At 47.8% G+C, this 23,624-nt stretch overlaps 1 protein-coding gene across 3 annotated transcripts in view; it reads right to left on the bottom strand.

Annotated features, from left to right (window-relative positions):
• KIAA0040 (KIAA0040 ortholog) overlaps positions 1-23,091 on the bottom strand; it is a 34,804-nt gene extending 11,713 nt beyond the window's left edge. The window contains exons 1-4 of one of the 3 annotated variants that reach the window (XM_039242390.1): positions 22,851-23,091; positions 22,334-22,589; positions 6,699-6,783; positions 5,969-6,069 (exon numbers count right to left, since the gene is read on the bottom strand). The gene's annotated coding sequence lies outside the window, so the exon portion shown is untranslated. The remainder of the gene's footprint in view (positions 1-5,968; positions 6,070-6,698; positions 6,784-22,333; positions 22,590-22,850) is intronic. The other 2 variants (XM_039242392.1, XM_039242391.1) reach the window with 2 other exon arrangements.
• Between the last annotated feature and the right edge of the window lie 533 nt (positions 23,092-23,624).

Here is a 23,624-nt window from a genome sequence, read left to right as displayed (position 1 = left end):
CTGTGCAATCACAGGAGAGCTTCTTGTCTCTCAAGCCTCCTGGGGGTGGGGTTTGAGGTGGGGGGTCTTCTTCTGGGACTGTCCGTCCTGCACTCCCAGGCTTCCCCACAGTGATTTCTTTCTCTTCTGAGCTCTCACAGAGCCAGTATCCTCCTATAGTGCTTACCCTACTGTATTACAATTATTTGGGTTTTTGGAAAAAAATATAAGAATACAGCAAAGTCCAAAAAGTCATATATAATAATATGTTATATGCATATATTAATATATATGGTACTCATTGCCTCTTCTCTCACACTCACTGCAGGCTCCTATATGGCGAGAATTCTTACTCATCTGTATAACCCGACACCCTCATTGAATGCCTATCACACAATAGGTGCTAATAAGTATTTGATGAATGAATGATGTCTTTCAGTGCTCAGTCTAAGCAGGAGACTGACTGTATCCTAGGTTCCCTCAGGTAAGGGTGGAATTGTGTCACCTCTGTCACATTTTTATGTTGAAGTCCTTACCCCCAGTATCTCAGAATGTGACCTTAGTTGGGCCCAGCATTGTTGCAGATGTAATTAATGAAGATGATGAGGTCATGCTGGGGTGAAGTGGGCCCATAATCTAATATGACTGGTGTCTTCCATAAAAAGGCAGAAGTTAGGACATTGAGACAGACATGCACAGAGGGAAGATACTATGAAGAGACAGAGAGAGAAGATGGCCATTTACAAGCCAAGGAAAGAGGCCTGCAACCCATCCTTCCTTCATGGCCTGCAGAAGAAACTGACCTTGCCAACCTCTTGATTTCAGATTTCTTGGCTCCAGAAGGTCAGACAGATACATTTCTGCTGTGTGGGCCACTCAGGAAGTTAAGAGGTCCCTTCTGCTTCACCCCCCACTTCCTCATCAGCTGACCCTATCAGCTCTGTCTTCAAAATATACGCCCAATCCATTCACTTCTCTCCATTCCAAGATGAGGTCAATGTCATCTCTCACCTGGATTACTGTGACAGCTTCCCAACCAGTGTCTGGTTCTCTGCTTCTCTCTCTACAGGCTGCTCTTTTCACACATGGTAGATGCTATCACCCCCCAGCCCCACGCCTCCTCTCCGCCCATGGCTTCCCAAGGCCTGTAGAGGGAAGTCTAACCCCTTAACATATCCCACAAGTGCCTCCTTCATGTGGCCTTGCCTCCTCTAATCTCATCTTGTACCCCCTTCTCACTCACCAGTCCTGGATACACCTTACTCTAGGGCTGTCCACTCCCCTCGTGAACTTGTTTGTCCTGTTGGTACATTTGTTCTCAGATATTGGTGTGACTGACTACTTCATAACACTCAGGGCTCGCCTCAAACGCATTTCCACTCAAATGTAACCTCAGCAAGAGGCCTTTTTAACTAAGAAGCCCGGCCCCCAATCAAACTCTACCACACCATCCTGTCTTACTGCCTTTGTAGTGTTTCTTACTCCTAAATTTATCATTCACATATGATGCACGGGTCACTTTATTTACACATTCATTGACGGCCTTCCTGCATTAGAAATGAGCTCAATCAGAACAGGGCCCTTGCTTGTCTCATTCTGTTTGGATGCGCAGAGCCTGGTGGGTAGTTGAATGAATGAATGAAGTCATGGTGGCTAACCCAAGTGTCCCAAAGGAAAAAGAGATCTTGAAAAAAAATGTTAATCACCCAGCCCTGGTCGTTAGGGAGAAAGACAAGGAGCAACAAAGAGCATAGAAACGTGACCATCAGTCACTTGTGTGGTCTGACTTTGATGACAATTACCCCCCATTTAGCCCAGGGTCCAGCCACATCCTCCAGCCAACTAACTCATTTAAGGAGGAAATAATGATCAAGAAAATTTCATATCACTGAAAGCAGTTGGGAGTGTGTGTGTGTGGGGCGGGGGGGAGGTGCCTTATCAGCTCCTATATTATCACCTACCTTCCTTTTGCTCAGTTACAAAGAGCTCATTGTAGCTGGGACCTTCTGATAACATGGGATCCTTTCTTAATTACTATATATTCTATTTCAGGTTCAGCAGAAAAGAAAATTAAAAAGCTCCATTTCACTCCAGGTTCAAATGAGTCAATCTTTCAATCAATCAAGTATTAATTAAGCTATACCAGGAAATACAGGGGAGGTAGAAGACATCCTCTCTCTACTCAAAGATGATACCAGAGAAATAATTAGAAAATAATTTAAGAACAATGAAAAGAGTTTAAAAAGGGTTTTATTTGGGCTTTCTCTGGCTTTCTGTTAGGGAATGCCTGGAATCTCTAGCCACTTTATTCTCCTTTGCTTTTCTCTTCTCTCTTTCCTTCTTTTTCTCTCTTCTCATCACTAATTACACTGTCTCTGAAGGGTCCATGCTGTAGACTCATAATTAGTCTTTTTCAGTCACCCCTGAGGATTAAACACTAGCAGTCCTGTCTCTCTGATTCTCTGAAAATTCCAACTGTGCTAAATGGATTGAATATCATATCTCCAGCCTGTTAGCAAGTCAACAAATTCCTACAGATTCATGTCCTTGAGATCATAAGGGAATTTTCTGATGTCTCTTCCCCTAAACTAGAAAATGTACAGAAAAGGATTTTGCCCTCCTCTGTGAGGACTCCACTGGTGTGGAGTCTGGGCAGCATTCACTTAAGTGCTTTGAACTTAGTGTTTTCTTCTGTAAACAGAGATATTAGCATGTTTCTCAGAGGGTTAGACATTTGTATCCACTGTGCTACATCATCTTTAAAAAAATTTTTTTTTAATGTTTATTTCTGAGAGAGAGAGAGAGACAGCATGAGCAGGGGAAGGTCAGAGAGAGAGGGAGACACAGAATCTGAAATAGGCTCCAGTCTCTGAGCTGTCAGCACAGAGCCCAACACGGGGCTAGAACCCACGAACCGTGAGATCATGACCTGAGCTGAAGTCATACACTTAACCGAATGAGCCACCCAGGCGTCTCTGTGCTACATCATCTTACCTTCCATACCGAGCACAGTGCCTGGTAGACAGTGAGCTGGCAATAAGCATTTGTGGAATGGATGAATGAGTGAATGAGTGAATGAATGAATTGCTGGGAGCAATAAGCGTGTAGCCTAAGTGTGTGTGTGCAAAGCGTATAGCCCTAAGTACCCTTCACACAGCAGGTACCTTAAATTGCCTTGAGAACTATGCAGCCTTGTATTTATTATACGATTCATATTGTGTGAAATGTGAAAAACATCTATGTGTTAAAGACTTATTTTGGGGGTTGGGTGGCTCAGTTGGTTAAGTGTCTGACTTTGGCTCAGGTCACGATCTCATGGTTCATGGAGTTGGGCTCTGTGTGGACAGCTAGAAGCCTGGAGCCTGCTTCTGATTCTTTCTCTCTCTCTCTACCCCCTCCCCCTCCGCCCAAATATAAATAAGCATTAAAGAAAATTTTTAAAAAAAGACCAACCAGAGGTTGGTCAATTGTTCCCTGAATGGGTTTAAGAAGCGAGTCAGCCAGCTCAGGGCAGACACCTTCGCCTTCCTTGTGCTTTCTTGAGAACTTAATTTCCATTCATTTCCAGCTGCTTCTCCTGCTTTCAGCCCTTCTGACCTCCTGGATTTAGTTTCGTAGTGCCCTGTTTTGTCTGTCACTATCAACTTTCGCCTCCTCATTCAGCTAGAATGCTCTCTTGTTTTTCTTTGGCCTCTTTTGACATAGATACTTCAGGAGGCCACCGCCGCCAAACAGAGGGCTGGCAAAATGTCTTATCAGCTTTCCCAGAAACAAGGGATGATCTGTTGTATCGAAAGGTCGCTGTTTGTTATATTCTAAGTGCCGTGACTCAAGAGGTGGGTCTTTTCATCCCAGGGACACAGATGAAAAAACTGAGTCTATCAGAGATTAAGTAATTTGCCCAAGGCCACAGAGCTACTCAAGTCAGAAGAGGTTCTGGTCCTATCTGAGTGTGAGAGGATCCTGCATGTGACCACAAGGCTATATAGCTGCCATCCTCGGGTGACGACTTCCACCTCTGGACCTTCCCTTCTCTGCCGATGGGGTGTTCATTGAATCAGTCATCCATCAAACGTTTGAAAGCCTGCCATGTGTGTCATACCCTATGGGTACACTCTTGAATGATTAAGATGTCTTCTGGGCCTTTAGGGAGCTCACATTTTAATAGGACCCAAAATGCAAGCAAAGAAATACAATGCGATATCACAAATGACGTTGGGTACCCCAAAGACATAAAACTGTTTTGAGTGCTCACTGGCAGTCCAAGAGCTCTATCCAACCCATAGGCACTTTCATTATGATTTTATTTTTTCCCTCCTCTAACTTCACGTACAATTACCAATTTTTAGTTAGTCCCCAGATTTGGCCACCAACCTATCTTCCTGCATAGCCACAGTCTGCCAGGGCTTTAGAAGGCCCTGTGTGCCCTCCTTACCCCCATCCCACAGCCTTTCCACCCTGCCAGCCTCATCCAGTTATGTCACCGCATTAAAGCCTGCAGTCCCCCAACTACAAACTGCCTCTGGAGTAGGGACTACATTCCCTAGTCTTGCACAGTAGTCTGCGTAGGGGAGAGTGAAGCAGGGGGCTTAAAAAGGAGAGGTGAGGACAAAAGGCAAAAGGCTAGCTGCCCTTTCCAGCCGAAACCTCCATTTTGATCCACAGATCCTGGTCTTTGGCTAATCAGACAAATAATAAGGACGAGAGGTGTCTACAAGAGGAATTAATGCATCTCAAAATGCCCCAGCACAATACAAAAGGCTGGCAGAGGGGTGCAGTTGACAGAGCATTAAGCTGGGCGCCAGAGGACCCAGTTCTAGTCCCAGTTCAGTTGTCTTCCAACCCTCTGACCTTGAATGAATCACTCAAGCTTTCTGAGCCCTCTCCTCATCTGAGAAATGAGGCCAGGAGCTGTCCCAGATACCTCTCAAGATTGTCATGGAGAACAGCCAGGCATGTGAAAGAACACTGAGAAGGAAGAATTGCAATTGCAATGCAAGGATTAGACTGGAAAGCTGAATTAAAGCTCAAATGAGAACCCTGAGCTTCTCTTTCTGAGGCAGCTCTCCACCCTCCCAACCCTGGCCCCATCCGTCGTGAATCCATCATTAGGAGCTATGTTTCCAATTTGGAGAATTTATGGGCATTACGCACTGACACCACCCACATTCGTGTTCGCTGCCTGAATATATCTGATCTGACCACATCGTGGTATTAGTGCTAATAAAACCTGTAGCCATGGTTACTGTGAAGTACCTGGCTTACTCAGCTCCCATTTTCATTTGCCAAAACTATTTGGTACAGGATTTTGGAGCCAATCTTTGTGGGTGTGGTAAAGCGCCTAGGTACATTTTTATTTTTGGAAAGTGTGAGCTTGGGGTCTGAGGTCATCTTCAAGTTCAGGGCCATTGAGGAGGGGCAGTGCCTTCTCTGTTCCCCAAATATAGGGAGCACTTTGTGGCTGACCCCAGCAACTGACGCTTAAGTCCTCTAACGTCATGTCCTCTCTGAGGGAGAGAGTGTTTCTTGAAAAAAGAAGAAGACAATCGAGCACTTGTGTGAACTGGGGTCTCCTACACAGGTAGTAATTTAAAAAGAGGCCCAAAAGTTCCGTAATTCTCTTTAATATTAGAGAACGTAGTGTTCTCACATCTTGCAGCCATACCTGCATGAAGGGCTGATTCAGTTTTCTCGGTGGTGGTGCAAGAGAAGTTTATAGACTGGAATCGTTGAAAACTAATGGGGTGGCAAATATACACAGTGATGCAACTCGAAAGCAGTACGGAGATGATTTTATTTTCCTTTCCATTTTCTCCTTTCATTTGATGTTAACAAAAGTTCAGGGCAATTAAAAGCCCAAAGCTACCTTACCATAATATTAAGGCTGAAAGCATAAAGGCCGAATCATAGAGGGAGTGAGCAGAAATACTCTCATTCCAATCATAACTCACCCCTGTGGAATGCACACTGTGGAATATTTCAGACTCACCAGGCTTCAGCCCCAGGCTCCTGCCCGCAGGGCGGGGTACACAGAGGCACTAATACTCCTGGATGGCGGACCTTCCTGTCTGCAGGGCTTAAATCTGCATCCTTAATGTCACGGGAGGATTTAAAAAAAAAAAAATTTTTTTTTTACAGTTTTGCTAAATAATTGTTGGTGAATGCAGAGGACATACGAATTTGCTCACATATTTATGGAGCACACACTCAGGCAAGTGACACCCTCTTCCTTTGATCCAGATGACATTTTCCAAGCCTCATCAAATGCGGCTTGGGGGCCTCTGTGCAAATAGATTGTTACTCCTAAACTGCTACAGAGAAATTCTGGAATCGACAACGGCTTCACCCCACATCTAATCCTCTCCATTTGCCTGCCCTCGTCCCCGAACGTCTTCCTCCCCGTCCCTGAAATGCCCTCCTCAAGGGAGGTTACAGGTGCTACAAACAAGTCATTTGAAAGTATGGATTTAAGACACTGCTTAAGCTGATATTGTGGGGGGAGGGGCGAGGTGGGGGAGCCAGGAGACACCACATGTGTACGCGCATGCGCACGCACATGCACAGACACACCCTTCCCTTGACTCCGCCCCCTCACTCCTCCACATCTGCCACCTCTGTTCCATCCTCGCCTGGGGACCTCAGAGCTCTATGGAAACGCGCTGGAAAGCACAGGGGGTCTCCCGGAGTGGAGGACTGGTGGGAGAGGCCGCAGAACTCACCATGTCTCTGAGCTTTCCACCTGTGGCCTCAGGGCTGGGCGGCTTGCAGGCTCCGTACCAGCTTTTAGGCTTCATCTCCCATAAGCTTCCCGGAATACATTTAAAAAAAAATAAAAAGAAAAAGCAGACCAACTCTCAGAGTGTCAGGGTCTTGAAGAAATAGGTCATTGCGTGGAAACACTGATAGAGCAAAACGATCTGAGTGTTTGGCCATGCCTCCGCTGGTGAGGAAGGAGGAGAGACCCCCCCGCCCCCCGCCCTCCATGGGAGCCGGCTCAGAGCAGCCCGAGAGGGTCCTCACAGGAGAGGCAGTCCTGTGGGGCTCCAGTCCTGGCTTTGACTTTTAGCTGGTTTTATTTGTTTATGCTCCTCTAGGTTTGCCTATGAGCTGAATTCTTGGCAGAAAGACAAGACTGAGAGCCTTGAGCTTAGGGGAAGCTCATAGGTTGTGGTATGAGAAGTCAGCTCAAATTCTCGCTTGTGGCTTAGTGTGTGCATCCTTGGGAAGGTCATTCAGTTGTTTGGGGCCTCAGTTTCTTCATCTCTAAAATGGGAGCAAAATCTGGACAAATACTTGAGCAAGTGATAATATGGGTTGTCTCTATGGAAGAACATTGGGGGCAGAGCGGGAGACTGGCTTTTCTCTCATTCTTTTTGTACTATTCTGAAGGCTGGGTCACATGCGCATACTTTCTGAAGGAAACACTAACTAGCAGCGGATTCCTGCCTCGCAGAGTCCTTAGGTCAAAGCAGACAATGCATGTGAGCATGTCCCCGGGCTCTTAGGAACTGTACAAATATTTAGAGTCACAATTGCTATCATTCCGGGCTGATTTGGGACACGGCAAAAATGTCACACCCCAATTCTTCCAGGTAGTGAGTGGCCTGAATTTCCTGGGAAATTTGCTCCCATGCTGGGAAGTTTTCCTGCATCCAACCCAGAATGGATGGATGGCTACCACCCCCACCCCAAACCTCCCCGGGGGAAGGGGGCTCTTTCACCTGGCTGGGCAGTGGTGCTGGGAGACCTGGGTCCTCCGTGTGCCCAGATGACCCCTGGTGTTTCAGGGCTAGCGGAGCATGTCCACCCTGCTGAGCAAGTTCTGACAGGCACATTCCATCCCTTGCCAGGAGGCAGTGGGGCCTGGCTGCCTGGTGGGAGCTGAGGGAGTGGTACCTGCCTCAGTGACTGCCCTCTGACTGACCCCTGGCAGGGAGCGGGGGTGGGGAGGTTTTTACCGAGTGTGTGCCAGCCTCCCTCAGGTTGTTTCCTGGGTTGCCATAATAAAAACCATGCTGTGAGCATACTGCTCTTTGTATATGAAGAAGCTAGCAGAACTAACAACGATTTCCATCTACAAAATCTGCCAGTTGAATTCCTTTTCCTGAAGTTGCATGTGGACTTCAAGAAATGCTAGTTAAGGAACGACTGGGGGATCAGCTCGGTGCTGAGGGGGAGCCCAGAAGTGTAAGAAGGTTCCTATCCTGGAGAGTTAATAGAACGCTGAGGTCTGTTAAGTTCTGCCAGGCAACAGTGCGGCTCCCTGCCCACCCCCACCCCCTCCCCAGACCACCGGTGCCTCCCTTCTAAGACGGGAAGGTAATAATCACACCAACTTCATCACCCTCCAGCCTTGCTGTGAAAGTCAAACAACAATATCCCGGAGAGTGCTTTCTAAACTGAAAATCCCCTTCCAAATATAATTTTCAAAAATAATAATGGCAGGTAGAGGCTTAATAAATATCAGAAAATGCCTAAGTGCTCACATGGATCGGGAAGGGGAGGAATCAATGTTGCCTTGGGACTTTGCAGGGCGGAGCCCGAGGTTGAGCTCTGTGGATGGTTGGGTGGGAAAAGGGGAGCTGAGGTGAGCTGGAGGAGATGGAAAGCCAGGGTGTAGACCACAGACCAGCACATGTGGAGTTTGGGCCTGGGGTGGCGGTGAAGAAAATTTTCTAGGGAGAGTGAGGACTGAGGTGATACAGGCAGGGCTGGTGAGATTACGAAAGGTTCAGAAGGTCCAACATTGGTTTGGTGTAACAGGTGTCAGCGAGGTCCTGAAAGCTGGCGAATAGAGGAGACACAGCACCATCACTGTTTCAGAGGCCACATACTTTTAACCTGACCCCTCTTGTAAATCAGAGTGTGCCTTGCCCTGAGCTTTGGGTTATGCAGCAGCAAGCCCCCACCCCTGGGCTTGGGGCACGCTGCCCTAACCAGCCAGGCTCAGGAATCACAAACATTACGATTAAAAAAAAAAAAGTTTTATTAATAATGCATTGCCTTCTTGCACGAAATCTGATGATGAACCAAAATGAAATATCACCAAACCAATTGGAAAGAAATGACTATTTATCTCGAGATCCTTTGGGAATGCGGCCGGAGGCTAAAAACCCTGACACACTCACTTCTCCAGGCTTAACAGATGCCCTGATGGGCTTGTGTCTACTTATGACCGGGGGAAGTCCGATCAAAGACCTTGTTCTCGTAACACATGTTAATTGTTTAAGGGCTTCTGCAAACATTTCTTTACTCCATCTACAGTAATGTGAGGAAGGGAGGAATTTCTCGCCCTATTTCACAGATGAATAAAGGAGCAGAAATGTGTTCAAAATTTGTTTCAATTTTTTTATGTCTTTTATTTTATTTTGAGAGACAGGGACAGCGAGCGAGTGGGGGAGGGGCAGAGAGAGGGGGAGACACAGAATTTGAAGCAGGCTCCAGGCTCTGAGTTGTCAGCACAGAGCCTGATGTGGGGCTCGAACCCACAGACTGTGAGATCATGACCTGAGCCAAAGTTGGACACTTAACCGACTGAGCCATCCAGGCGCCCCCAAAATTTGTTTCAAATGGCGAAGCTGGTGGAGCATCTGGGTAGTTCAGTTGGTTAAGTGTTTGGCTCTTGATTTCAGCTCAGATCATGATCTCACAGTTTTGTAAGTTCGAGCCTCAGGTTGGGCTCTGTGCTGACCCTGCAGAGACTGCTTGAGATTCTCTCTCTCTCTCTCTCTCTCTCTCTCTTCTCCTTCCAGTGTGGACTCTATGTCTCTCTCAAAATAAATAAATAAACTTAAAAAAAATAAAATTGCAAAGCTGGTTAGTGGCCAAGGGCAGAGAGGGTTCTAGTCGTCTGGGTCCCCAGGGTGATGTTGTCTTCACTATATTAACTTCAACAAGAGAGGAGTCAATAATGGCAATTCGTCACTTCTGCAGTTTACACTCTCACACTCCCTGACATCTGTGGTCCCTCTCTTACTCTGGGGCCTCTACAAGCTTCTCTCTCTGGAACCTCCCAGCTCTCCCCTAATCCTGGTCCAACTGCTACCACCAAATCTCCTGACTTCTGTTCATTTATGTCTCAGAGAAATATGGCTTCTCTTGGGAAGCCTCCCATGATCTCATTGATGTAAGGGCCCCTGCCCGGTACCCCTCACTTTCCTTATCCTGCTACTGTAGCCCATACCTGCTTTAGGTTGTTAATTTAATCATCTTTCTTCCTTTCTAGACAGAATCTATTCCCATCACGGCATCCCTTACATCGAGGACATGTTTGCTCTTGGAAAATATTTGCTGAATTAATGAATCGACATTTTTATAGATGAGGAATCGGGCCCGCTGAAGTTAAACACCAGGCCTGATCTCACAGATGTTCAGGGATGATGTGGTAATTCTTCTTCCCCTAAATATCCAGTGCTTGTTCCAGTCTGCCATGCTGGTTTCTGGGTTCACACACAGCACTGTGGTCAGGTGGAAGAAGATACTCTGAAGAAAATCCATCAACTGGGTTTTCAATATTCTGGGTCTGGAGAACCCTTTCAACCTGAGCTCAGAGTATGCTTACATGCCAGATACTGGCATTCCAGAGTATCGGCACATTCCACAGGCCTCTTTTGGTGACTGAATTCACCAAAATTTCTGAATCTCCAGTTGGGTTATAAGTGCCAAGAAACAGAGATAATAGCAGTGAGAGCTTTCTTCCAAAGACTGTTGACCTCAAATGGAGATTGCACTTGGTCTCACAGGGCACCATATTGAATGTTATGACCTACCACCATGTTCTGGAAAAGCCTTGATTAGAACTCTTTCTGATACATTTTGATGTCCATGAATTGATACCGTTTTGTTTGCTAATTTCTGGTTGCCAAGCCAACTGAGTAGAGCATGCGTATGTGTAGCACCAACTACATACAGCACTGTTATTACTGCAAAAGTCTCTCCTTGTTTCTTCCTAGAGGGAGGAACTCCCTTGGCTCACTTTTTTCTTCCTTCCCTGAACCTGGGATGTTGCCACAACTGAGGCTGAGAGAGCCAAGAACTGCTGTCTCCACTGTCTTCAGTACAGTAGCAGACAGTCCAATTCAGTGCAACTATGTTGAGGAGCCCCTGGGAGCCTGAATACCTTCCCTCCTTTCTAAGGCTTTCCCAGATAATTCTGCCTAGGAAGAAGCAGACATCTGCCAACCACTTGGGTAAGGAACCCCAAACTGAACTAAAGATGTAGACTGTGAACTCAAGGGTTATTTTTTGTTGGGGAAATGGAGGAGCATGAAAGAAGAACGACGAAGCATGACTAGTTAAGTGTCCAAAGGGAAATGCAAACAAATGGTTATGGAAGCAGCCAGGAGGAAGCTGCTAATTCCAGTGAGAAATCTGGCAAGGCTTCACAGACCGTGAGATCAGGGTGGGTACCCACAGGGAGAACGGGATGATCAGATGGGAGGAGGATGGGAATAAAGGGATTCCAGCTGATCTTGAAAGAATCTAATCAAGGTGACCCAGATATGGAGTCTTCCAACCTCCCACTGTGATGGCAACACATAAACAAATCACTCCAGCCCGCCCTCCCTTAGAGCGCCTCCAGACCAGCCACTCCAAGCTCCAGTGGGTGCCATTCCAGCAAGCTGCCTGGCCCAGGGTGATGGCTCCTCAGGGTTGCGGCCTGTGGAGGAGGGCTGCCTACTGGGAAACTTTCTCTTTATCCCACACCTCCTCACCTATTACGGCTTGAATGCCCAAGGGCAGCGCTGGGGGTGGCCAAGGATGAGCTGGGCCCAAGGACCTTCGAGGGATGTTTTCCAAGTTCAACCACTAAGGCAGATTACTGTGTGAGAAGACTTGATGTGGCTCGTGGCCTCTCCCCCCCATCCCCCCCCCCCGATGTGGCTTGATGTGGCCTCCTTCCCTCCCCACTCTGGACACACTTTATTCCTTTCCATATTCTTAAATTTGGTACTAATCCTGATTTCAAATCTGGAGTCACAAGGTATCCAAAGCCAATTCTGATGGCGCAAGTCCAAAGGACCTGTCTCTGTCTCTTTCTCTCTCTCTCTCTCCACACACACACACACACACACACACACACACACAGTAGTTAGCCTACCCCTGTAGCAATTTGCTAATGCTTAACTTTTTAAAATGTTTATTTTTGAGAAAGAGAAAGATATATCATGAGTGGAAGAGGGTCAGAAAGAGAGGGAGACACAGAAGCAGGATCCAGGCTCTGAGCTTTCAGGACAGAGCCCAGTGTGGGGCTCAAACCCACAAACCATGAGATCATGACCTGAGCCAGAGCCAGACGCCTAACCCACTGAGCCACCCAGGCAACCTAATACTGCTAACATTTATAGCAGAAGGTTTGTGGAAACCAAACAAGATATCTGACCAAGAGGACCAATCCCAAGCCACAGGCTGCAACCTTGAAGCCCATGAGGTAGATGTGACCAGTGGCCGGTGACCGGATCTCTAGCTTCACGGCACATCCTCCCCACACCCCCACACCACCTGCGCTACTCTTTCGGGTACACCGGCCTGGATGGAAGCCTGTCCCTCCTCCATTCACTAGCTGTCTGACTTCGGAAAGTCCTTGGTTTCCTCAGCAGTAGAAACAGGGTAAGAGTAGACTCGGGGTCCTAGGTCCCCTGTAGAAATCAGATGAGTTAAATAATCTGTCTAATGTGCAAAACAGTGCTTGGCACAAAGTAAATGTTCAGTAAGTGTTAGCTTTGTCCACTGGGCCCTGGAGGCATTTGGGGTCATGATCCCCCCAATAGTGGGGGCTCAAGGGTGCGGAGGGACACGCAGGTGACACATTTAGCACGAAAGAGCGCCTCTTGTTATTTCTGGCATAGCTGGTGAGGAACACGCTGGCCTGTTAAACTGTGGCAAAGACGGACCTGGGTGTAGCCCCTGCGGGAGAGGGGTGACAGAAAGGAGGCTCTGGTGGCCTGGGGGTTTTTTCTGGAATCCTGGTTTATACAGAGATCATCACAGCTGAAAACGTCTTCCTTCCTCTGTTGCCTAACCCGCCTGACAAGCAGCGAGAGACAATCGTGTACTCTGTACAGATGCTGTGCTACATCTTCTTTCCCATGTGACTGAACTACTGGACAGCTTTTCATCTGGGAATCCCCACTGCTTAGCATTAGCACATAGTAGATGCTCAGCGTTTGTCAAATGGTTGACAAACCGACTGACTGGTTATGATATTGGAGGATGGAAGAAAGCCAGAATTAAAGACGTCTGTGTGAGGGTTCAGGTGTTATCTCCTTTGGGCCAGGGCATCCACACTCATCACTGGCACCTGGGCCTTCGAATCTCTACAAGCTCTGCAGAGCCAGGCCACCCGGGGGCATAACAGGTTGGGCTATAGCAGGTTGAGGGGTCCAGGCGAGGGCCTATGTGGAACAGGAAGGTCTGGCAGTGGGTGGAGCCCAAAGCAGTGGTTTCCGGCTTAGGCAGGTCGGTCAGAATCTGGACAGCTGGCCGGGGAGGGAGGAAGTGGTGGGATGCCGAGAATGGCATGGTCCCGAGCCTGGGCGATGGGTGAAGAGCTGGTGTCCCCTGAGAACAGAGATCCCAGGAGAACTACCAATAATTACCAATTGGGGGTTGGGAGCAGAGTCTAGACCTCCCCCTATGATGCTGCTGTTTCTTGTACCTGCTGGCTGAGACACAGCACAGCCATAAGCTAGGAGTCTTTGAAGCAATAATACAATCTCGAGCTAAATAGACAAATTTCAATTTTATAAAGTGGTTTGCCAGGTTCATTTCATTTCTTCTTTAGAATCCCATGCAACCCTAGGGCCTCCTCACCTGAGCAGGCCAAGATCTCCTCCTCATAATGCCCTTGGCACGACTTCCCGCCCCTCCCCCCACCCTTCTCGTCTTCTCATGTGTGCGGAGCCCGTGCAGCTATCACAGAGAACCGCACAAGCCATTGTAGGCCTTTCCTCACCCCCTTGCCCTGATGCCCGGGCCATATCAGAATTGAGAAAGCCTACGAGTTGACATGCAGGCCCTTATTGGAGTCATGTAACAGGGTGACTGAGGGTGACAGGGGCTGGACGTTCCACCTGCAGATGCACATGTGGTCATTAACCCGTGTTTAGGAACAGCTACCATCAAATTCCTAGTGGGAATTTAATGACCAAGTGGTGGTGCCCAAGGGCGATGGCTGAGGTTCAGATCTTACCAGGGGTCACAAGTGTTTATGCATAAAATAACACACTTAGATCTTATCGCTTCTGGGAAGTCTATCACCCGAAGCTGGGCTAAGTGGTTTCCCTCTGGGTCCTGTGGGTCCCTGTTGTGACATCTCTCATAGCATTTACTACCCTGTATTATAGTTGCCTCTTTATCTACCCATCTGCGAAAATAGACTGTGAGCTCCTGATTCATTATTTTCAGCAGCTGCAGAGCTGCTGTGTGGGTGAGGCTAATGGATGATACCCTGGGGCCCAGGGAAGAGCAGGTAGCTCTCAACAGAGACCTCAGTTTTCTCATCTGTAAAACAGAGAGAATAGTCGCGCTATCCTGAACACTACATGAGAGGTAGTAGATGAAGCATTGAACGCAGTGCCTGGAACGATGCAGACTGTGCTCAATAAATGCTGTTGTTTTCTCTTCCTTCCTACTCAGTCACACCAAGGAGATTTATCGTCTGTCCAAATAATTTCTTTCTTTCTCAAGTGTACAGATAACTTCATCTCTAGGACAACAAGGAGCAGGGTTTGATAGCCTTCATTAAAGCCTAAGATCAAAGGCAACAAATAAAAGACCAGGGATGGAAAAGTATGCTTACTTAATATGAATATTATCGCAAGAAAGGATATTGATCAAAATGCAGGAAAAGGAAAAACAAAACGTTAAATATAAAATAACCATATGATTCAGCAATTACAGTCCTAGGTGTGTGCCCCCAAACAATTGAAAACAGGTACTCACACAAATTCTCGTACACACACTTTCACAACAGCAGCCAAAAGACAGAAACAACCCAAATGTCTAACAATGGTTGAATAAAGGTGTGCCTGGGCGGTTCAGTCGGTTAAGGATCTGACTCTTGACTTCAGCTCAAGTCATGATCTCCCAGTTTGTGGGTTCAAGCCCTGTTTCAGGCTCTGTGCTGATTGCAGGAGCTGGCTTGGGATTCTCTCTCTCTCTCTCTCTGTCTCTTGGCCTCTCTCCCCTACTCTTTCTCTAAAATTAAAATAAATATATAAATAAAAATTAAAAAATAAAGTGAAATGGTTAATTTTATGTTATGTGAATTTCACCTTCATAAAAAATTGTGGGAGGAGATAATGCAACATTTTTTGAAAGCTAATAGATGATAAATGGAAAACAATAACATAGTTCCTATTATTAATTGTTTAAGAAGTATAAAATGCCATTGATTAGTTTTTTAGTGTATATTTATCTATTCCTTACAATACTACATACTTCAGTGGTGGAAATTCCTTACTGAAGAAATATTGTGTTATTTTTAAAGTGTATTTATTTATTTTGAGAGAGAGAGAGAGAGAGAGAGAGAGCGTGTGTGAGCAGGGGAGGGACAGAGAGAGAGAGAAAGAGAGAGAATCCGAAGCAGGCTCGATGCTGTCAGCACCAAGCCCAACATGGGGCTCAAACCCACAAACCATGAGATCATGACCTGAGCCTAAATCAAAAGTCAGATGCTTAACCAACTGAGCCACCCAGGCACTCCAAAAATAATGTTTTTTAAACCACTGAAGACTTATTCCTGGAAAATGTCAGTCAGGAACATCAGACCTTCTTCCCCATGTGGCACATGCTCTGTGACTGAGGCCCTTTCCCTTGTCCCAGACAGGGCGGGGGAGACGCGGTGCCTCTGTCTGGAAATGAGATATTCCTTCCATGGCCAGCAGTGAAAATGTGTGCCATTCATCCATTGGAAACACAGCAAAAATCAGCTTTTCCTCAGAGGGGTCAATAATAACCTGGTGAAAATCTATGAAGAGCACGGTAGTTGGAAATGAGCAAAGTATCCTATGGCACATCGTCGTCTTTTTTCTGAATGAGGGAAGGCTCTGGGCCAAGTATCCCACAGGGCAGGACTGAGTTTCTACTTCAGAAACCAGGAGAATGCTGAGCAGGTCATGTCTGGGTGGTGGGGTGCAAATGTACTCCTCTCTCCCAGAGGAGGTTTCATTGTGGGATAGTGCGGGTCACCCATGCGATGAGGCTGGAGGGTTCACTCTAGACCACCGTTGTGCTGTGCTGGCAATTGCTACTCAGCAGATAGTGGGCCTTGGGTGGGAGGGAGAGTTTCAGGTCAGCAGTAGACGGTAGAGAGAGAAGGGAGGGTGCGAGCATCAGTCATTTACAAGCAATGGGCTTGATGGATGGGGTAAGTCTGCAGGGCTGGCCTTAAGAGTGGTATGTTCTCTTTCAGCCTTGCTACTTTTCTGGCACATAATGTTGAATAAACAATTGCGATGTGCTCATAAAACAACCTGCCGGGTGTGGGGCGGGGGGTGGGGGGAGCACAGCATGACTGTCAAATCGCATGCCTCAAATTCTTAGCACCACTGGTCAATAAACGGCTACTGAGAGCCTAGCACACACACTAAAAATCTGAAGGAACCAACAAAGGTTGGATGAACATGTTTTCTCTCAGTTCTGAATCATTGGGAGGGTTACTTTGCCCTACATGGTTCTTGGGTGATGGTAGGCTACTGGATGTGAGTGGCCCAATGGACCCTCCAGGCTACGGCCAGGGCTTTTACAGCAGAAGAGTTTCTGATAGCCCACACTTTGTCCACTGGTAGAGCTGCTGAAGATTCTAAGATTAGAAGCCACCGCCATAAGGGCAGACTCGAGTCCTCCCTCAGGTGTGAGAGGGAAAAGCCATCTCCTGACTTGCATTGAAGCATTTGCTTCTCTTTCCACAGGGGTCATGGTCGCATGCCATGTAGGCTAAGACACAGCATGTCCACGGTGTCCCATTCTGTTCCCATAACACAACGGCTAAGACAACTTCACGTCCTCCATGGCTTCTCTCACTGACTTTAACCCCAGTTAAGGGGTTAACGTACTTAACCAGCTCCCACATCCATTTCTATGTGCCTCCTCAGGACAACTTTGAAGACTGAAGATACTATAACCTGCAACTATCCTTATTACTGTTATATTCTTTCCCTCTCTTCTGCCACTTTTCTTTTATGACTTGCTTGGGAAACTAAAGAAGTTGCTGACGGGCTTTCCTTATGCCTATCCAGCTTGAGATCAGGAGTGCATCTGAGGAGAATAAAAGTCAAGTGAAAAACATCCTAAAGGGAAGAAACTGTAGCTGGTAAGGCTTACAAACACAATCTTCAATTTTGACCAGAAAGACAGCAATGATTAGGATTTCTTTCATCTCTTAGCAACACACTCCATGGAGCGGCTCGCTGACAATCGTGGGAGCAAGTCTCTTGCCCGGGGCCAGGATTTGGTTTGGACACTGCTGTGGCCCCTTGGGAGTTGCCCTGAGAAAGAAATCTTGTGTTTGTGTGAGGTTCATTTTGGAACCCAGCTACACCGAGGCCCAGTCAGGTCCCCAGGCGGTGCTCTGCTCCAATGGCTCAGGCCCATGTGGGTGGAAAAGTCAGAAACCTGAGCTGCTCTGTGGCCCTGGGGACTGCCCTTCAAAGAATTGGCTGTCGATTTTCCTCTTGCTGCATAAAGAGGGAAAAAGTCTATCTGCCTCTGCTTTATCTCTCTTGCGGTGCCCGTGCTGAGTCTCATGTGCTCCCGTTAGTCACCCTAGAGTCTTTCTCATGGAACAGAAAGTGTAAATCAATATTGGCTGTTTAGTGCTGACCTGTCCGCTGGTCCTGAAGCCATCTTCTCGACAATGAAACACAAAAGGGGTTTCAGTTCATTGAGGCACCCAGTGCGGTCTCCCTTCTTTGAGAGGTTATTTGGGAATTTTTGAGAAAAGGCTAAGGATTGAAGTTGAGGAAACAGAAGGGTTGGGTGTGGTGTGGTATGGAGATTCCTTAAAAGAGGAGATCCAGCCCCTCTCTGGAAGGTCATTCAGGGAAGGCTTAGCCTTCAAGACTCTTCATTTTGCATCTCTGCCAGCGTTTGAGGGCAGAGATACAGATGGTCCAGGTGACCGGAGCCCTAGAGAGTGTCTGCCGTTCCTGAACAGAGAGAGACAGAGGTGGGTTCCTGTCGCTCCCCGAATCAGCTGTTGAGCTGGGGACACACTTCCCCTCCCTGAACATTAGTTCCCTCACCTGTGAAGTGAGGGGTGGGGCTGACTCATTTCGAAGTGTTTTTCCATTTGAAGTCTTTGAGCCTGTGGTTATTTCCTTTTGCTCATCAACAGTCAGAACTTCTCAGAAGTCTGTTTAGTTGAAAGTTTGGGTGTCGGCAGAAAATTTGAGCTTCTCTGTGTTGGACTGTGTTAGATTTCGTTGGTTGGGACTGAAGGAAACCATAGATACACCCAAGTCACCAACCAATGCTCAGATTCAGGGTCAGTGCTGGTTTAACCGGCCCCTTGGTGAGGACTGGAAAGAAAGCATCCTCTCGGAGTGGACCCGGTGCAAGTGGGGCAGGTCCATGGCCTGATAAGTGGAATACAGGCTGCTTTCAGCCATGAGCTGCCAGGAATCCTTGTGCTGTATACAACCTGCATAAACATTCACTTCTTTGGGCTCTGGCCACTGTAGGTAAGGAGTAAAAGAAGTAGGGGCGCCTGGGTGGCTTAGTCGGTTAAGCGTCCGACTTTCACTTAGGTCATGATCTCACGGTTCGTGGGTTCGAGCCCCGTGTCGGGCTCTGTGCTGACTGCCAGCCCAGAGCCTGGAGCCTGTTTCAGTCTGTGACTCCCTCTCTCTCTGACCCTCCCCTGCTCATGCTGTCTCTCTCTCTCTCTCTCTCCTAGAAATAAATAATAAAAAAAATATTAAAAAAAAAAAAAAAAAAAAAAAAAAAAAAAAAAAAAAAAAAAAAAAAAAAGAAGTAGCCAGAGTAGATGCATGCCATTGCTATGACGGAAGGAGACTTTTATAATTGCTGCCTTAAAATATTTCATACAGTTATAAAGCTGCAAGTCTGGGCCTAATATGCTCCCCAGATCTTACACCTACACAGTCCAGGGTGAGTTGGTAGCTTCAAGAGGGAAGATTAATAATAATAATAAAACAACTTACATTTTTATAGAACCTTGCAATTTATGGAGCACATTAAATGTAACTTTCTTTCTCAACTTGATTCTGATCCTAACTATTGCCCTGGTGAGTAATAATTATTCCTATTTTAAATATAAGAGAAATGAAGCTGGGAAACTCAAAGACTTGTCTAAGATCAGCTAATAAGTGGTCAAGGTAAGAATTGAACCCATATCTGTCTACTTCCAAGTTCAAGGGTTTTTTTTTTTTTCTTCCACACTGGGTCACGTAATTTCCTTATCTGAGCCATGACAGCCAGACCTAAACTATTTAATAAGGGTTTAAATTTACTCTAACAAAGTCAACCTTTTTGTTTTAATGATGGTAGGACTCTCCCACACAGGTATGATTACTAGACTTGGGGTCTGAGTTCTGGAGACGTCTTGGCTGATCTTAGTGTTGAACTAAAGTGTTCATTTCTCATATGGTGAAGTGATTCCTAGGGGTTCACTTGTTTGGTTAAATGCATCTGTGTGCCACTAATATAGGATCCTTTCCAACGTTTTAGGTGTCACCTGCAAGGCATCCTGGGAAGGCCTCAGAAATCTAGAAAGATTCACCAGGAAGTCACCATATGGTATAAAAACAATATCTCCAGGCCAATCAGTATTGACCAAATAAAGACTCTTCAGTCTCACAGATAGTGTTACTACAGGCTCCTTTAGCTACCTTCAACACTGCTTTTATGCAAATCTGGGAGTGTTAGTTTTTTTTTTTTTTTATGCTTATTTATTTTGAGGGAGACAGTATGAGAGGGGGGGGGGCAGGGACAGAGGGAGAGAGAGAATCTTAAGCAGCTCTGCACAGTCAGCCCAGAGCCTGATGTGGGGCTGAACCCACCAAGCTGCAAGATCATGACCTGAGCTGAAACCAAGAGTTGGACACTTAATCTACTGAGCCACCCGGGTGCCCTGCTGCCTCTATCTCTCCCTGAGCCCCAGACTTGAATAGCCACTGCCTACCATAAACCCCCGGGCACATCCTGGGCACCTCTTGGGTACATCCACCCCTAAATGTGTGTAAAGTGTTAATTGCCACCTTTCCCCTCAATCCTTTTCCCAAGTCCACTGCCCCCTTAGTTCATAGGATTTCCATTCTGGACATCACAGTGCACCCCCCACTCCCAGCTCCACACCTTGTAATCATCTTTCTTTTCCGCCCATTCCTCCTTTACCACATTCACTTGGTCAGGATGTACTTTAAGTCTACTTCGTAAACATCACTAGTATCCATTCCCTTCCTTTAGTTCCCTCAGCCATGAACTTCGTTGAGGTCCTCCTTATCTCGGCCTCCCTTCTCTCCCAGCCAGCTTCCATCTGGCCTTGAGTTCTTTTTCCAAACACACATCTGACCACACCCTTTCTGTGCTTAAACACCAAAAAAGCAACTTCCTTAGTATAGTAGCGTAAGTCCCATTACTCTCAGTTCCCCCGACATGCCCTTGACTTTGCATATACTCTTCCCTCTGCCTGAAATACCCTTTCCCTAATCACTTCCTAACCATTTCCAACACCTTTGCTCATCCATCACTTCTGCAGTGTTGCCTTCCAGATAATTCCTGGGGGAGTTTATCACTCTCTCCTTCAGATTGTTTCAGTGTCCTGTAGCAACTGTTACTATAATGTGTATTATTTTGAACCATATTTGTTTCTGTATCTTGTGTCATTTACTAGATTGTGGGTCCTCAAAACCAGAAACCATCTAGTTATCTTTGGAGTCCAGGGTCCTGGGACACTGCCTATCACACAGTAGGTACCGTAACGGTTGTATGAATGAGGGGAATAGATCTGATGAGGTCAGCAACTCAGCTTGCTGAGTGTCCATTATTCCCTTGAGTTTAGTATTCAGAGGAAAAAAAGCAGAAACCATTCTCTCTTTCTTCTATAGGCTAGATATTGACAAAGTATGGAGGCTGGAGAAACTTCTGTTTGATCATGCATTTCTTTCCCATATTGTATCTTGGGTGGGAATGGAGAGTCAGAATTTCAGAAGAAATGAAGGACTTGATCAGCTTTTCCTGCATAGCCGGCCAACACCGGCCAAAGGGGAGACACATCAGAGTAGGAAGTCGATGGTAAGACCCTTGCTGGACAGTTTGGGTGGAATGTGACAAACCATTTGGGTTAGGAACGAGACACATCAGTGGTACTTTTCAGACCTGTTCCTTAGAACTCAAGGCTCTCCCCATTATCCAACTGGACTTCAAAATGAGGGTTCCTTAAAATTAGCTTCAGATTCTTACAGACTTTTAGCTGAGTAAATGAACTCCACAAGCTTTGAAGGAAGGTGCTACTGAGAGCCTGGAGTGCACTGCCCATTCTCCACCCGCACCCCTTCCTTATCCAACGGAATGTGAGGAGCAGCCCTGCAAGGTAGCTAGCATGCTGGCCGCCAGCATTCTCTGTGAAATTAGGGCAATTCTTGTCTGCTTCGGTTTCCCTTTCGGTTAGGCTGGACTGTGTTCCCACCAGCAAAACGTCTATAGTTTATTTAACTCAATTATTACACAATGTATTCCTGGAAAGCTCTTGAAAATACTAGGGAAACAAGTCTTTTTGTGTCCTTCACTCTACCTTCATGGGTGGCCTGGGGGGGGGTGGTGCTGGGAGTGGGACCATTTAGAGACTCAAAGAGCTTAGGAAGCAATCTGTGTCACAGGCTTAGAGACTAGCAGGCAGGTTCCCACTCCACGCCTGGCTCCACGCCATATTTTTGTTTTGGCCAGTTAGTTTCTTAGCCCCGTTGAAAATTTGGCGTCACTTAGCATAATTTAGAAACATCCAAGCCTGAGATGCCTTTCAGTGGGTTTCAGGCCTTGACTTTTTTTTTTTTTTTTTTTTTAGTAGCAAGTAGAAGGTCCCCGTTCCCAAAGCTCCTACCGGCAGCGCAGCTTGTCAACTGGAGTAAGAGAACTCCACCCAACCGCCATCCCCCAACCCATGTGGACTCAGCCCAGAAGCAGATGTCAGGCTGCTGAGAACCCCCCGAGAAGGGAGACACACTGGAACCGAAGTTGTGAAGGGCCAAGAGGCTATTTAGAAAGAATCCTGGAATCTCAACTTCTCTCGGGGGCTGGTCCCCTCACAAAGAACGAAAGTGAGCGGGAAGTTCCCTTCCAAACAGAGTCAGCTTAAAACACACACACACACACACACACAGAAGAGACTCACCGCGAAGTACACCGGAGGGCTTCCTGCAGGCGCCGTGGCGCGGGGGTCTCCGCGGCGAGTCTGACGGCCGGGTCTGGCTGAGGTCAGGGTCCTGGTGCGGAAGCCCGCCCCCCTGCGGAGCCAGGTGCAGAGCCGCGGGGCTGGGGGCGGGCGCGTACCTGCCCTTGCCACGGAGGAAGGCCCCCTGTGCGTTCTCTGCCCTCCCGCGGGCCGGCGCCTCACGTTTCTGAGGTTTCGCTCCGACTCCGTCCTGCCCCTGATGTCAGAGACACAACTTCCTGAATCAGACGCGCCCTCTCTCCCGCCGCCTGGGCTCTGTCCCAGCTCCCCGCCCGGGGCCCACAGACCGCCGGTGCCCTTGGACTCGGCGCCCCCGCCCCGAGGCGCCCTCCCCCGCGGCCCCCGCGGCCCCGCGGCCCCCGCCCCTGCGTGCGGGTGCCCCACCGGTCCTGGAACAGGCCTCCAGCGCGCCGCGCCACTCTCCAGAGCCCGTCCCCAGTTCATTTCACAGACGCACCAAGTTCCCGGGGACTTGAGACGACTCAGGGATCCAGGGCGGGGGAACGTGGGCTGCTGTGAAGACAGCCCAGTGTTGCCTAAGAGAGCGGCCTTCTTGGAAGGGGGGTGGAAGGCATCTGGGAGGGAGGCCGTGGGACAGGCTGGGTGAAGGCTCCCATGCCTTATCTGGACAAACAAAGCGACCGGCTGCCCTAGTCAACTGCTGTGTGCTTGGGGGCGTGGGGCCGGGGTGGGGGGGTGGTGGGCGCAGTCTTTGGACTCCCTGAAGGCCTTGACAAAGACTGCGCACCATCACGAACTGTCAGAGCAGAGTTGGGGCGGGGGGGGGGGGCGTGCTGCCTGCAGAAAATTCTCAGAGGTTCCTCCTTCTCATCCTCAGTTGCCCTCCATTCACTTTTTACTCGGACGTCCATGGGTCCAGTGTCGAGCACCTGGAATTCCAGAAAATGAAAGGGCCTATGCGAGCGTTGGGGGTGGGACTCGAGACAGGAAACTTCTGGTGACCACGTGGCAGGGAGCTTGTTCCGTGTCTCCAGGGTTACTGGGGGACAGGGAAGGGGTGATGGCGGGACCTGGCCCTGGAGGGTCCTCCTCAGAGTCATCTGGGTGAGTTTTTCCATGACTTGTGTCTCAGGTACTGCCCTCTTGACTGTACTTGCCAGGCGCTCAGGGACCAGGGGCCGGTGCTGAGCCAGGTCTTGCCCTCCACCTACTATGCCTGAGGGCGTAAAATGACTGTTAGAGTCAACTCTCTCCACTGGGGAACAAGAGA

This window comes from Hyaena hyaena, unplaced genomic scaffold, assembly GCF_003009895.1.
Source record: "Hyaena hyaena isolate Hyena2069 unplaced genomic scaffold, ASM300989v1 scaffold_209, whole genome shotgun sequence".
Classification (NCBI taxonomy): domain Eukaryota; kingdom Metazoa; phylum Chordata; class Mammalia; order Carnivora; family Hyaenidae; genus Hyaena; species Hyaena hyaena.
This window is presented reverse-complemented; position numbering and strand designations above follow the sequence as displayed.